This window comes from Mytilus galloprovincialis, chromosome 1 (genome assembly GCF_965363235.1).
Source record: "Mytilus galloprovincialis chromosome 1, xbMytGall1.hap1.1, whole genome shotgun sequence".
Classification (NCBI taxonomy): domain Eukaryota; kingdom Metazoa; phylum Mollusca; class Bivalvia; order Mytilida; family Mytilidae; genus Mytilus; species Mytilus galloprovincialis.
The window spans coordinates 50,250,515-50,267,103 of record NC_134838.1 but is presented as its reverse complement, the minus strand read 5'-3'; positions in this window follow the sequence as shown (position 1 = coordinate 50,267,103).

Genomic DNA, 16,589 nt, shown 5'->3' with positions numbered 1-16,589 from the left:
GGGATACGTTTCTGTGTAACAACATGAACAATATTATTAACTTTTTCAACAACAAAAATATAACTAATATGAAAATTTGACAGATTTTGAAAAATCGTTAATATGTATTCCAAAAATGAAGAACATCGCTTATCAACATCCAAGTTATTTTCGAAGTTTGACAAAATGTGCAGCTTTCGGATAAAACATTAAATTTATTTCAGTTTGCAACATCTTTAATGCAAAGGGATAACGCCGATATTTTAAGTCAAGCGCTATAGATTTAAGACAGACAGCTAGATACCATAAACATACTATGTATACACATGCCAGAGTCTGAGCTTGATTTGCTATATGATATAAAAACTAAACTGACGAAAAAAGGTCATTAATTTTATTCAAAATCATAAAATGCAAAAAATACATTTTGCAAATAAAACATTTGACATAAAAGTTCATATTTAATATGAAATAATAATACATAATTAATACGAAATTACATCAACTAATATCATGTCAATTGAATAAATGACAAAGAATAGCAAAGGTGGGGAGAAAAATCTGCCACAAATCCACTCTTAGGCTGAAAGAGTGGATCTGAAATCCACTCTACGGCTGAAAGAGCGGATCCCCCACCCGAGGACTCTGGCGACGTGAATACATTTATATATACTTGAAAAAAAAAATACATTCACATACATGTACACCAAACACATATCACTTTATTATGTAAATCGTTTCCACATTTAGCAGAAATATTAAAAGTTCATATTATCATATACCAAGATATTACTTTAAAAATAATTAAAGGTGTAAATCTTATTCCGGCCAGTGAAAATTCAAACAAAACTAAAGTACATTTTTACGAAGCCCTGGATCCTTCCTAAATACGAAGTTTTATATCTGACTATTTCTGTAAGGGATCATGAGTAAACTTAAGGATTCTCATACTACACTTGACATTTTTCAATCGAAGATGTATAAATATAAAAAAGAAGATAGTATGATTGCCAATGAGACAGTTCACCACAATGACCAAAATGACACGGAAATTAACAACTATAGGTCATCGCACGGCCTTCAACAATGAGCAAAGCCCATAATTGCATAGTCAGCTATAAAAGGCCCCAAACTGATCATGTTAAACAATTCAAACGAGAAAACTAACGGCCTTATTTATATAAAAAAAAAATGAACGAAAAACTTAAATGTAACACATAAACAAACGACAACCACTGAACTACAGGCTCCTAGCTTGGAACAGGCACATACATACATAATGTGGCGGGGTGAATTCCATAGGGTTAAAGTTTTTAAATTGAAATTAGTAAATAAGTATTTAGTGTAAACCTTTTTTAACTCTCAGTTATTTTTGTTGTCATCCGAATTGATATGAGACTATAGAAATAATTTTCGTAACTCATGATACGGTAAAAAGAAAAGTTTTAGTCACAATTTTTTTAAATACAGCTTTTTAGAAATTTAATGACTGGTGAACATCATCAATATCAATAGTATTAATTTATATCGATAATATCACTATAAAAAAGGGGGAATACACCAAACTTACTTAAAACTTACATAAAATAAATTCATTTCTTCCTCGCATGCTACAGAACTTATTTTAACAAACTGTTATTCCAATGCAATACATTTAAAAGGTTTGTATTGTATGGTAGTAAATAAAGTTGTTAAATGAAAAATATAATATTCCAGCTTTAAGTGATGTTTCATATATATTTTGTTTGTACCTTAATTGCGATAAAAGTTAAAAGATGTAAGTTTTAACCGAGTAAATATTTCTAGCTTTTGACACATACTATAATGCCCACGTCACACTGTCCCGATTTTTATATACGATGGACACCCGAATGCGAAAATTGTATGTTCGTACGAAGTTGGTCCCGATCTCGTTAAAATACCAAAAAGTGACCGAAGCAAGTACGATGAATAACGAAGTCTATACGATGGTGGCGAAATTATATACGATAGCAAAAGATGGACATACGAAGGTTAACCGAAGACGGGTATTTAAGCTTCATATCTCAGCCGAAGCCTACACGATGGATCACGAAGGCTACACGATGGATTACGAAGGCTACACGATGGATTACGATGATGGCGCGATGGCCATACGATGTCTAAAAGACGTCGTGTACAGCTTACGATGCATTTAAATTATATGCCGAAGGCATCACGCGTTTTAAATTGTTTGATCAATATTGAATATATATTATATGTACATTTCATTTCTGGTTTAATCATAAGACGGAAGACCGTTGGCTTGAAGGGTAAAACTTGACTCTGAGTCTCTGCATATAATGCCAACTGTACAAGTCTGCCATACATGGCGGGAAATCGATCTTTTTGTCTAATTCTTATAAAACTTAGTTTATTATCCCCTCGCCTACTACATGTAAGTTGCGTGTAGAACCAAAATGCTCAGAACTTGGTATTGTGTTACTCTTTAAGAATATCTTAAGCGCTTTAAAATTCAAGGGTGACAGTGGCAGTTGTAATACAAGGCAATATCACCCTTGTGGACACTCTAAAACCACTATGCTTCAAAAGATTTTAACCACATTTGGTATATTGTTCCTCCTTGTAATAATCTGACGTTTTTTACGTTGAAGGCCGAAGGTCAAGGTCATGCAGATGGACTTGTTTTTTCTCCTTCAAATAGCATAATACACAGCATAATACACAGGCAATTGGTTGCTCATTTTTTACCTGCTGGTTCTAAAGACAATATTAAAGGTATTTCCAGTTACTGAATGTTTTGGTCGATTTCTAAAAAAATAGTTTATGTATCAAATATGCATATTCAATTTACCATTTTCTGCATGTGTCATATACAAATATATAGTGTCCATATTTGTCCCCAATATGTTACATACGAGGGGATGCCACGCTCGGCATTGCCTTGTTTGAACTGTAAAATGTGTGCACTAGTCTGAATAATTACCCATAATTATGCCCATGTTTACTGATCTATCTTAAAGGTAAGGTAATGGGTTCGTTGATCCCTTTTATTCAAAAAGAGCTCTTTTCATGAGAATATCATAATAATATACTAGACAAAAGGAAGGATGTGGGGAAAGCAACAAATGCGGCAAAATATGACATATAGAAAACAAAATGGTTATGGAGTAAACATTCGTGTGACAACAACTCAGACGATACATAAAAAATCAGAATAATGAAGAAAAAGTTGGTTTCCCTATATAGGTGTACCTGCAGTGTTGGTGTACGAGGCGCGTTTATGATTTTCATTATGTTACTTGATATGAAAAATTGACACAAAATAATATTTTACTTGTAAAAGAAAATCCTGAGCCTGTAATAGCTGCTCTTCTTGTTCCATTTGAATTAATAGAAACAACGCTGTCGCCTTTCTTGTTCTCATAGAATCATATGAAATGAGCTCCATGTTTTGTGAACGTCTTTCTTAACTGTCGTATTACACTGACCAGTGAATATCGCGCATGCCACTTTAAATGTATTTTAGCGCGAAAATTAACTTACATTTAGCTGGATTTATTGCCGTCGTAGTTCCATCTTGTCGCCTTCGTACTTTTATTCGATGGCAACACGACGGGATTACGAGGTCTTCACGAAGTCGTGTTGCCATCGTAAGACCTTCGGGTAGCTTCGTGATTCATTCGTGTAGACATCGTAATGTCAAAACTGCCCGATGGAAACACGAATGCAATACGATGTTCAAAGATGCATTCCCGGTGACATTACGATGGTGAGGATGGTGATACGAGCTCAATACGAACCCTCAACATCGGACGCACCTTCGGGGATTTTTTAACATGTTAAAAAATTTAGAACCCTTCCCGAAGTTGTCACCGAAGGCTAGAAAAAGTGGCCGATGGTTAAAGATGGCACTACGAATTGCCCGATCTGGATACGATCAGTCCCGATTTTGAAAATTTCCATAATCGTGTTGCCATCGGCGTAAAAATCGGGACAGTGTGACGCGGGCATAAACATTTAACCAAAAGAAAAATTCAATTTAGTTAATAACCAGTTTAGTTAAAAAGAAAAACTTTGGTTTGTGATGGATTTACCTCTAAAGACCATAGCATTTAGACAACATTGGAATAAACCATCAAGTCTTTTTATATATATAATTTGAATAATTAATATGAATTAGATAGGCAACATTAAAAACCATAACATGATTTACGAACTATTCATGTATACAAACAGGAAGTTAAACCGAGTCATGAAATTAAAAAGTAATTTTAAGATAGCCTTTCGAATGATCCCATTGACACCCCGACAATGTGTATAGACAGCATCGACAGGAGGGCGGCAATAAAAACACAAATCGTATGAAATAAAGATCACAAACGTTTAAACAGGCTTTACTGACCCAAAACTAGATACGGTTGAAATTATGTGAAATAAAGATAAAAACCGTTTTGGCAGCCAATGCTGGCCCAAAACAAGACAGTTGTAATTATATGAAATAAAATCATAAAATGTTTTGGCAGGCAATGCTGACCCAAAACAAGACAGTTGTAATTATAAGAAATAAAGATCATAAAACGTTTTGGCAGGCAATGCTGACCCAAAACAAGACAGTTGTAATTATAAGAAATAAATATCATAAAATGTTTTGGCAGCCAATGCTGACCCAAAACAAGACAGTTGTAATTATATGAAATAAAAATCATAAAATGTTTTGGCAGGCAATGCTGACCCAAAACAAGACAGTTGTAATTATAAGAAATAAAGATCTTAAAACGTTTTGGCAGGCAATGCTGACCCAAAACAAGACATGTACAGTTGTAATTATAAGGAATAAATATTATTAAACGTTTTGGCAGGCAATGCTGGCCCAAAACAAGACAGTTGTAATTATAAGAAATAAAGATAATAAATTGTTTTGGCAAGCAATGCTGACCCAAAACAAAACAGTTGTAATTATATGAAATAAAGATCATAAAATGTTTTGGCAGGCAATACTGACCCAAAACAAGACAGTTGTAATGGTATGAAATAAAGATCATAATGTTAGTCAGGTAATACTGACCAGCAACAGCTGAAGTATAAAGTTCTGATACTAAATTTATTCTTTTTAGCTGTAAAATTCCATAAACGTATTTGGCTTCAATCCTTGAATCACGGATACTAATAGGACCATTCCATCCATGAACTGCGGCAGAAGTCTTTGTTTGTTTTATTTTCCTTCCTCTAAAACTAAGTGCTGTAATTAAGTAACGAGAGTCCTGGACAATTAACGACATAGTCAACTTTAAAGAGATGGTGGAATAACAATAGGTGCTTTGAGCTTTCATTGTAACTAGCCTAGGGTCTAGTTGTCATGTTGTGTATCAAAATGCTGATCGAAGTCGTATTTTGTAAATTTGTATTTATAAAACAGTAAAATTAGGCTTTGGTTAGTCAATTTTGATACGACTCGCACTTCTGGATCAAAATTCGAATCTAAATTAGGTATGTGTCATTAATGTCAGTGAAACAGCAACCCATCAATATTCGTATGTTTGTATTATCGGACTTATGGCATCTCGCTGACAAATGAAAGTATATGTAAGTTGTTGATATCACGCTTTATTGCACATGTCCTTCAATGGGGAAAGTTCTTTCGTAGATGAATACCATTCTTAGCGCTCTTCGTCCATAGTTAAGGCATGAAATATCCAAAAACAAAAGAATATAAAATAATGGATGAAATTTAATTCCCATTAAAAAACAAACTTGGTCTTACTCAAGGACCACAAACATAACAAATGTTAAGGAATAATATGCGATAATTAAATAATCATGATAGTTTCTCTTCTTTTATAATCAACCAATAAACAGAAAAGATGTTTTTATCATGTATTAAAAAAAGAGTATGAACATATATACATATGACTTGTCCAATGTTATGTTTATTAATAAATCTAGTATATAGAAAAAAAGCGAACGACCTTACAGTGCATAAGTATCGGCATAAAAATTATCAATTACGTTCATCGCATCCCAAACTATATCATGTACATGAATTATACTAGTAAAGATAAATAAAATAATACATTAAAAACATGTATTACAAACTGACAAACATGTAAATCTGGCTACATGTCTCAAAATACTGGCAATTTTGTATGTAGCTAAAGAATTGATTACAAAATTAATTTATTCCAAACCAATCACCATGACGAAAAAATAATTAAAAGTAGTTTAGCATGAGTTTCATGACGAAGCATAAAACAATACACAGATCATAGACCAAGCTACTACGACCTCTGTAAAAATATAACATGCGTTTCATGACGAAGCATAAAACAAAACCCACTACATATTAACTTTACAAAAGCAAATACACAGAGGTCATAGACCAAGCTACTACGACTTCTGAAAGAGTAGCATGAGTTTCATGACGAAGCATAAAACAATACAGAGATCATAGACCAAGCTACTACGACCTCTGCAAAACCAAAGCAGCATGAGTTTCATGACGAAGCATAAAACAATACCCACTACATACTACAATATTTGCAAAAGTAAATACACAGAGGTCATAGACCAAGCTACCACAACCTCTGAGAAAAATACTACACAGAGGACATAAGTACAAGCAACCACGCCCTCTGCGAACATTTAAATATCGTCCACATTACCCAAACAGGCAAAGACAGGTAAATTGGTTCGTAATAAATAAGCATTGGGTTGCGATATAGGTAAGAGACATATCCTTTTTATACCGATTACATAAAGCAAACAAGGTACACTTGCATAAATTAAAATACTAACAATTATAGCGATAAGGCTAACTTGCAAAATTATAATAAGCTCAAAGCAAACTGCCGTGACGAGATTTACGAAAGTAGCATGAGTTTCGTGACATAGCATAAAACAATGAACTCTACATAAAACGTAATTGAAAAAGCACATACACAGAGGTCGTACGTACAAGCAGTCAAGTTCACTGCACCAATTGAAATATCGTCAACCTTACCCAAACAAGTAAGGCAAATGGGTTTGTAACACAATAGCTTAGCATTAAAACTTAAACTGTCTTGCTCTTTCATATAAGAGTACTTATAATGTATGGAACCGTTAATAACATCGTATAAATTATAAGTGTATAATTTTGCATTCTATCATATATGGTATTATTATCGTTATACAATAATCCAATTTTTAATTGTAGTTAAATTTAAACGAATCATGTATCTTACAAAAAAATAAGGCAGATATACGTTCTCCAAACATAATGATGCTGTAAAGGATTCAGTCCCCTGTAAAATTACAGCATCAGGTTAATCATCAGATAAATGATAAATAATTACATTTTGATCGCAAACGCACAGTGTCGCCACCCACATGAAAATCAATTTGACCCACTATCTCTTTGACAAAGAAATGAATTTGACCAACTGCTCATGTTTGGCATAAATCTAAATCGTGAGCTCTATCCGAATGGAATAATGTTAAAAAAATAATTAACTGTACGTTTGTTCACAATGTAAGCATAGAATAGCTTAAAAATATAAGTATAGTTCGATTTTACCTGAAATAGCTAAAATGAAATAACTCCAGTCCAAAATTATCCAAATAACAAACCAGATGCTCGCAGGGCGCAGCTTTATACGACCGCAGAGGTTGAACCCTGAACGGTTGGGGCAAGTATGGACACAACATTCAAGCTGGATTCAGCTCTAAATTTGGATTGTGATTAAATAGTTGACAAAGCATAGGTTTCTGACACAGAATGAATGTGGTCTAATGAACTTAAAAAAAATATGTTTGCCTTTGAACAATTCACTATGCTGTTGAATATTAATCCTCTCAAAAAAATGTTTGAAGAAATTTTCTTTTTATTTATGAAATCTGAAATGAAAAAAATTGACCCCCAAATTTTTTTTTTCACATCCCCCTTTCCCTTATTTCAAAACTGATCTCAATTCAAATTTCTAATGAAGTTTGCAACAATAACTACTCATTTAAATACATCATAAAATATTAAAATGTAAAAAAAGTGCTAGTTATTACTAAATGGTAAAGATTGTTTTAATCTATCAGTTGGTAGTAAAAGTGAATATACATTGTATATTGTATAAAACAATGATTTAAGTTGATTCAACTACTATTCTGGACAAAGAAAGATAACTCCAATTGAAATCCAATTGGAATTTCTTGCTATTGCACAATATTTTGCAATTATATATTTCTTGCTATTGTGCAATACTGTGCAATTGAAAATATTTGCTATTGCACAATACTGTGCAATTGAAGATTTCTTGCTATTGCACAATACTGTGCAATTGAAGATTTCTTGCTATTGGTGAATACTGTGCAATTGAAAATTTCTTGCTATTGCACAATACTTAATATAATAATTTTGGATCCTGATTTGGACCAACTTGAAAACTGGGCCTATAATCAAAAATCTAAGTACATGTTTAGATTCAGCATATCAAAGAGTCCCAAGAATTCAATTTTTGTTAAAATCAAAATTAGTTTAATTTTGGACCCTTTGGACTTTAATGTAGACCAATTTTAAAACGGGACCAAAAATTAAGAATCTACATACACAGTTAGATTTGGCATATCAAAGAACCCCAATTATTCAATTTTTGATGAAATCAAACAAAGTTTAATTTTGGACCCCGATTTGGACCAACTTGAAAACTGGGCCAATAATAAAAAATCTAAGTACATTTTTAGATTCAGCATATCAAAGAACCCCAAGGATTCAATTTTTGTTAAAATCAAACCAAGTTTAATTTTGGACCCTTTGGACCTTAATGTAGACCAATTTGAAAACGGGACCAAAAATTAAGAATCTACATACACAGCTAGATTTGGCATATCAAAGAACCCCAATTATTCAATTTTTGATGAAATCAAACAAAGTTTAATTTTGGACCCTTTGGGCCCTTTATTCCTAAACTGTTGGGACCAAAACTCCCAAAATCAATACCAACCTTCCTTTTGTGGTCATAAACATTGTGTTTAAATTTCATTGATTTCTATTTACTTAAACTAAAGTTATTGTGCAAAAACCAAGGTTATAATGCTTATTTGGGCCCTTTTTTGGCCCCAAATTCCTAAACTGTTGGAACCAAAACTCCCAAAATCAATCCCAACCTTTCTTTAGTGGTCATAAACCTTGTGTCAAAATTTCATAGATTTCTATTAACTTCAACTAAAGTTATGGTGCGAAAACCAAGAAAATGCTTATTGGGCCCTTTTTGGCCCCTAATTCCTAAAATGTTGGGACCAAAACTCCCAAAATCAATCCCAACCTTCCTTTTGTGGTCATAAACCTTGTGTTTAAATTTCATAGATTTCTATTCACTTTTACTAAAGTTAGAGTGCGAAAACTAAAAGTATTCGGACGCAGGACGACGACGACGACGACGACGACGACGACGACGCAGACGCCAACGCGATAGCAATATACGACGAAAAATTTTTCAAATTTTGCGGTCGTATAAAAACAAAATCACATATAATGTTGAACAAATTGTTTGATAAGAATCACAAGTTAACACATCAAATGCTAATGATAAAAGGAAGTCACCACAATACACTTACACGTGAACTCGTACTGACCCGCAAGATCATTGACCAATAAGAAAGATGATATCCAATCATGCATTGGTCATAAGTGAAATTTCTCTGCACGTTAAAACATGTTATCTAATTTCAACAATTTATCATTTAATTAAGTAGGACACTCTGACCCTTTGACCAGACTAGAGACATCATACATTTACAGTATTAAAAGCTGACTCTTTTATTTAAGTCGGTTACAAATAACCAATTAAAACAGAATTATCTTCTCTGCCGTCTTAAATTATTTTATTCCGTTTAATTTTCAATTAGCAAATAAAATTGGTTATTGAGTCAACCGCTAACATTACATGTCAAGTGCATGACTTTAAAAAAACATACATGTAACTCTTTATCTGTATAATATATACCAACGAGGCTCTGTTAAATATTAAACATGAGTCAACGACTCGTCGATTGAGTTGTTTATACATGATACAAACAATATATAGATTGTCTAACTATGTAATTTTAACACACTATAGAGTATGTAAATATAAGAATGTTTAAAATATTTACAAAATGATAAAACTAAACCAATATTTCGCTAGACAAACTAGCTTTATCAAGCGTGCATCTATTCAGATGAAATCGGATGTAGATGATAAGAAACTTTTGCAGCTCAATGTACATGTTGCACTTGAATTTAGCTGCCCTGAAAATAATACATAATTTGGATGAAATTCAAGATTATTTACAAACGTGGTGGTTGAAGTTAGCAACGTCCATTGACCAATTTTACAGGATAAACAGAACGATGCTGTGAATTAAATTATTCTTTATCTTTCCTTTATCTTTTCTCGTCTTTTTCAGTAAGACCACCAGGTTCTCAAGTGTGGAGCTTGTGGATCCAAAAGTTTTCTCTTCTACTTCTCGCCGTGGTGTCCCACTCAGTGTTGACTTCTATGATTTGGAAAGTAACATTATCAAAAGGATATATCTTTGAACGAAGATGTATTGTGAGAGGACATATTTTACTGGTTTTGTACTATGAACGATGGTTATTGAGCCGATATTGAATTTGTCCATTGTTTCTCCCACACACAAGTGTCACATTTTAATATATAAATTGAGTTCTCCTTTTTACAGTTGGAATTTGAGTAAATGATATAATTTTGTTTAGTAACGGAGTTGATGAAAGAACTACTTGTATTGGCAGTTTTACAAAATAAACACTTCCATCGACAAAATTGTTTGTAGGAACTGGGAGGCGGAGTAGGCTGCTTTGCTAATAAAGACGGCATTAATTTTTCACGGATTTTTTATGTCTTCTGAAGGCCATGACTGGTGACGAGGAAAATACTTTCTTTAGATTTGAGTCATTTTCTATAATTTCCCATACTTTTGAACAATTGATGACACATTTTTAAAATCAGGATGGTAAGTGAGTACAAGAGGTATTCTGTTGACTGTTTTATTGTTATCCTTGACCTTTAGGAGTTCTTGTCGACTAGTTCTGTTTGCTCTTTCGAAAAGTATGTGTCAATGATGTTGTTATTGTATCCTTAAACATCTAGATGTTTACGTAGTTGTCCAAGTGTAGCATTTTGCTTATTTTCGGTAGAGCATATTCTCTAGATTCGCAATGCCTGACTGAATGAGATACCACGGGAGCTGTGTTTAGGATGGCAACTTTGATGATAAAGGAATTGATGTGTGTCTGGGTTTTTTGGTATGAAGGTCCGTTATAATGGTTCCGTTCTGGATGTAACACATAGTATCGAGGAAGTTTATTTTCTCCATAGATGATTCATACGTAAACTTTATTGAAAAATGTCTACCTGGCGATAGTGTTTGTCATGTAAAGAGAAGTTGTTGTTCTCCAGCACAAGTTTCAGAAGTGTAACAAAGCACTCCGTTGGAGGATTTTTTTCACTAAGAGTGTTCCATGCCTCTTCACACGCTGCATATAAAGAAGACACGTCCATGGATGGAAGTATAGTATTGTTTCGTGGAGTATAGAGGCTTTCCATTTTCTTTAGATAATCAGTCATATGAAATTTGAAAATGCCTGTACCAAGTCAGGAATGTGACAGTTCTTGTTCATTCGTTTTTTATGTGTTTTGTTATTTGATTTTGTCATGTGATTATGGACTTTCCGATTATATTTTCCTCTAAGTTCAGTATTTTTGTGATTTTACTTTTTTTTTATATCCTGAATGTAAAAGGGTAGTTCTTTCACATGAAGTCTTAGATGATGGTCTACAAATCCTGATATCTTTTCAGTTGGGTGACTTTTCGCTGAAACAATTGGTCGACCTGGATTGCCCGTTTTGTATATTTTAGGCAACATATAGAATCTTCCAGTCTTTGCTTCGTTCTCAAGAGGTCGAAGATAATCAAAGGTATCATTGTCTATCATGCTTTTGGTCGAACATCTCTTGAAGGATGGTGTTGATCCTTCGAAAAGTATTTAGTGTTGGGTCTGTGGTTAATTGTTTATAAATAAAATGAAGTTTGAAAGTTTGGGATTCCCCTCTGCTTTGTTATCTGTTTTATTCATGACAACCATAACGCCCCTTTGTCGGCAGGTTTTATTACAATATCCTCTTCTTCTTTTGACGCTTTCAAAGCGATGCTTTCTGACTTGGATAAATTATAATTTCCTTTATTTGTTATACAGGGCTTTATTTCAGACCTCACGTAGTTAATAAATGACTCCAAGTTATCGTTTTTACTCTTTGGTGGTTTCCATGAACCTTTTTTCCTCAATTTTTGGATGGGTGTGACTTCTTCATTTTTGTCAGTATCTGAATATGTTAATCCGGCTTTTTTAATGTTTTTCTTGTCCCTATTGTAGAACAAATCTTTCAAGCGTAAACGTCAAGCGAATTATTCTTTAGTTGTCGGTGCTTCAATCGATGACCTCCGGCTTATTTCACCAAAACAAGTGGCCGCCCAAAAAAATATAACATTTTTGATAGAGGAGTTAAGCACCAAATATATCTATCAATCAACTTTTCATTTGCAGTTAAACAAAACCGGGTTTTTTTTTTTTTATATCGAAAATGTTTTTAAATCTACGATAGGTTCTTGTCTCGTTTACAACAGCGGAATGCTTAGAAGTATTTTTTGGATGGAAATATATAGAATGATTTAAAAACATGTAGATATATAAAGAAAGGTATATAATCTGTAATACTAAAATTACGAGGTCCAATTTGTCAGTCGTCATCGGGTAAAAACGACAAATCACAGAATTCAACTCTATATATAACTAATATAGGACAATGGTGAAGATTAAAAATTATACCACTCCAGACCCTTTTATTTTCAGCATAATTAATATTGCCAATAATTAACAAGTTCCGGGTCGAATCCGATACCGATACAAATAGTATATTCAGCTATTACCTTATCTGTACGTTCCGCATTTGACAGGCGCACCACCAAACGGTGTATTTAGGATTTTGCTGTATACACGGGTCATAATCAAAGGACTGACACTACTAAATTCAATCATTGTCAAATTGCTCCCTATTGTAGTTTTATTCAGCAATCAGCAAGACTTTCTAAGATAACTAATATAGGACAATGCTGTTGATTAAAAAATACTCCATTCCTGGATAGCCAGGACCTTTTGTTTACCAAATAATTAATATTTCCAATAACTGATAAGTTCCAGGTCGACGGGTTCAAACAGAAAGATTTGAAAGCAGAGAAAATTGTGTATCTTATAATCGACATGACTTATCAGATGACAATACCAATTACTAAAATAAGGCTTAGGCATAGTTATATACTTTAATTCAGTCACGGACCCGCGATATCACGGGTGTGTACTTGTATGTTTAAAGATTTTGTAAAATACAACTGCCTTTTTAATTTGACCAGATTCATGTTTTGGCTCTCTGAATGGAACAAATACATTGGATAAGCATTGTTTCTATATATAGCGTTCAGTCAATTGGTCTGAGCTGAGTAGTCCGTCCTTCTCGTTAATCATAATTTTTATTTCTAAATCTTTTTCAGACAAATGCTACTTTAGTAGTATTTTTGTTGTAAGATACCTCTTGGTCATATAGCTCGTTAGCATGTCATGTGCAAGATATCTTTTTTCTCCTTTTATTTTTGTTTTCCCCTTTTTTTTAATATAAATTCTAAGTCAATACCGCTGCTTATGGACTGTTAATACCATATATCGGTTATATGATTGATACCAGACATTTCCTTAATTTTCCTTGGATGACTTTATAAATTATTATTGGTATAAGATTACAACTCATTCATTAAAATCTATAAAGAATTGGGGTTTTGGTTTTGTTTTAAAATAATAGCTTTATCTGAATAAGTAAGAAACGCAAAATAACTGTTTATTTTCAATAAAAATAACTTAATTAAAGTTTTATAACAAAACATATGTTCTGTTTATATAAATGTATTTCGAATAAAACATTTCAGAAAAGGGGTCCAAATGTGTATACAATTCAGACTGGCGAAGAAATCATTTCTGCTTGGTGTAGTCGTATCTATATAGATGTTCCACTGTGTCCAGTCAAAATCTGTTAAAATCATTGGCATAGGAAAAATCAAAAGCAAACTTATAATTAAAATAAAATTATTATGAAAAAGAAGCTGATATGATATATAATGCCACCACTACATGTATGTAAAATGAGGCTAACCTGATGTTCAGTGGTTGTCGTTTGTTGGTGTGGTTGGTACAATGTAAGTGTTTCTCGTTTGTATATAGATGAAACCGTTCGTTTTTTTCCGTTTTAATGGTTTTAAACTAGTCATTTGTTGGGCCTTTTGTAGCTTGTTATTCGTTGTAATCCAATGCTCCGTGTTGAAGACCGTACTTTGACCTATATATGATGGTTAATTTTTACAAATTGTTACTTGGACGGAAAGTTGTTTCATTGGCAATCGTACCACATCTTCTTATATCGATTAATAAATCGGACAAAAACGAATTCTAATACTAGTAGTATATCCTTTTCATGTAGCTCTGAATATGCACGACCCGTCCTTTAAGCAGGGCACAGGTCTTTTCCGCTTTTATACTTGTTTAAAGCCCCAGTCCCACTAGACCACGATCGCACCACGCTCACCGCGATCTAAAATGAATTCAGATCGTGGTAAGGTCGTGGTATGAGCGGCATGAAAATGTAAAGTTTCGTTGCTTTCACGATGCTACTACGTCCTCATTACGCTTCTACAACGATCCCGCTACGTTTATACCACGTTTATTCTGCGACCTCACTACGATAATCTCGATCTTTCCAGGCTCATCACGTCCTCACTACGACCATACCACAATTTATCCGATTGCAACACGATCTTACCACGCTTTTACTGCGATTATACCACGACCGTACCACGTTCATATACTGAGATCTTACTACACTCCCTGTAATATATCGTCAACATCGTGTTTCATATAAATACTGTATCATTCCTTCTATTTCTCATTGATGCGTAAAGTTTTTCGGAAACAACGTAGTCATGCAACAAAAATCTACCTGAACTCGTGGGCGTAGTGGTAGGGGTAGAGGCAGAGGCAGAGGCAGATCTGATAGTAACGAATCATGATCCAGTAGAGATGACTAATCAACAAATCCAACCAGAATTTATTGCTGGTCCATCAAGCTCAAATGATGATGTTTTAGTGAACGATAGCAGGGATGACACAGATGTGTCAAGCATGGTTGAACCGTTGGATAAAAAGGACAAGAGGTCCAAATTACATGTACATACAAACAAAATTTAGAGAGCTTTTATGTATTTCATGTGAAAATGATAATGTGCATGATTGTCGTAGTATGAACGTAGTAAGGTCGTAAGAAGAGCGTGATGAGGACGACATGGGCGTGTTAGAATCGTTCTATGGTCTTGAAAAGCGTAGTGTAAACGTGGTATAGTCGTAGTGGAAGCGTAGTTAGGTCGCGATGAGAACGTAATGGTCGTAGTGAGGTGGTAACGTCGCTGTGAGAGCGTAGCGAAGTCTATCCGAATAGAATCACGCTTTCGCTACGCTTTCGCTACGCTCTCGCTACGCTCTCGCTACGATGGTACAGTGACCTTTGCGATCTTATCACGACCGTACCGCGCTCTCACTACGCTTCTACTACGACCTGATTTCTCCACGACCGCACCACGATTGTTTTGAACATGTTCAAAGTTGACCACGCTCATCACGATCTTGAAGACCTCACCACGACCGTACTACGACCTTACTGCGATCTGCATCATCGCGCTACGACCATCAAAATTTTCATTTTATTCACATATCGTAGTGTGATCGTGGCCTAGTGGGACTGCGGTATGCCAACGACATTTGCGCTCACAAACTATGGACATTTGCGCTTTATAATTTGATACACCTATGTGAAGTTGAAGGGAGATTTGCGCTTTTTATCTATAAAATTAATGAAAAACGGATTTATAGATTTTACACATACGACAACCTAAGTGGTTACTGTTTTTTTTCAAAATTGGTTGTTAATAATTGTATATTAAGGTTGCTGGATATTTTGTTTGAAAAGATTGTGGTATGTTTCAGACTTTATGTGTGGAATATTCAAATAATGCCAAGAACTCTACAAACATGTTTATGCGATTCACGGAATGAAAAATGGAAACTGTACTCCGCTTGTCTTTATGCAGAAAATAGACTTTCAAGAATGATGTATGCCTCGTTCACACGTACATTTAATTCGAATCGAATGCGAATCGAATTCGCTAATCGCGTTCACACACTCTTTTATTTATTCGAATTAATTCGAATTGGCTAATTCGAATTATCCAATTCGCATTTGAAAAACGTTTTTGTTAATACGCATTAAAAGTTAACGCAATTAGGACAGTAAGCGAATTTGACGCGCATTGCAATTCGCATTAGAATTGACGTAAGGACGTAAAGCGTTTCGAATGCGAATTAAACTAATTCGAATTAGTTAATGCGAATCGAATTCGAATTACGTGTGAACTCAGCATAATGGTAGTTTTAAAAAAAAAAGACAAACCTAGACATTATAAAACATTCAAAAATTAAATTGTTTTTAACTACATCTTTGCCAGGGAAT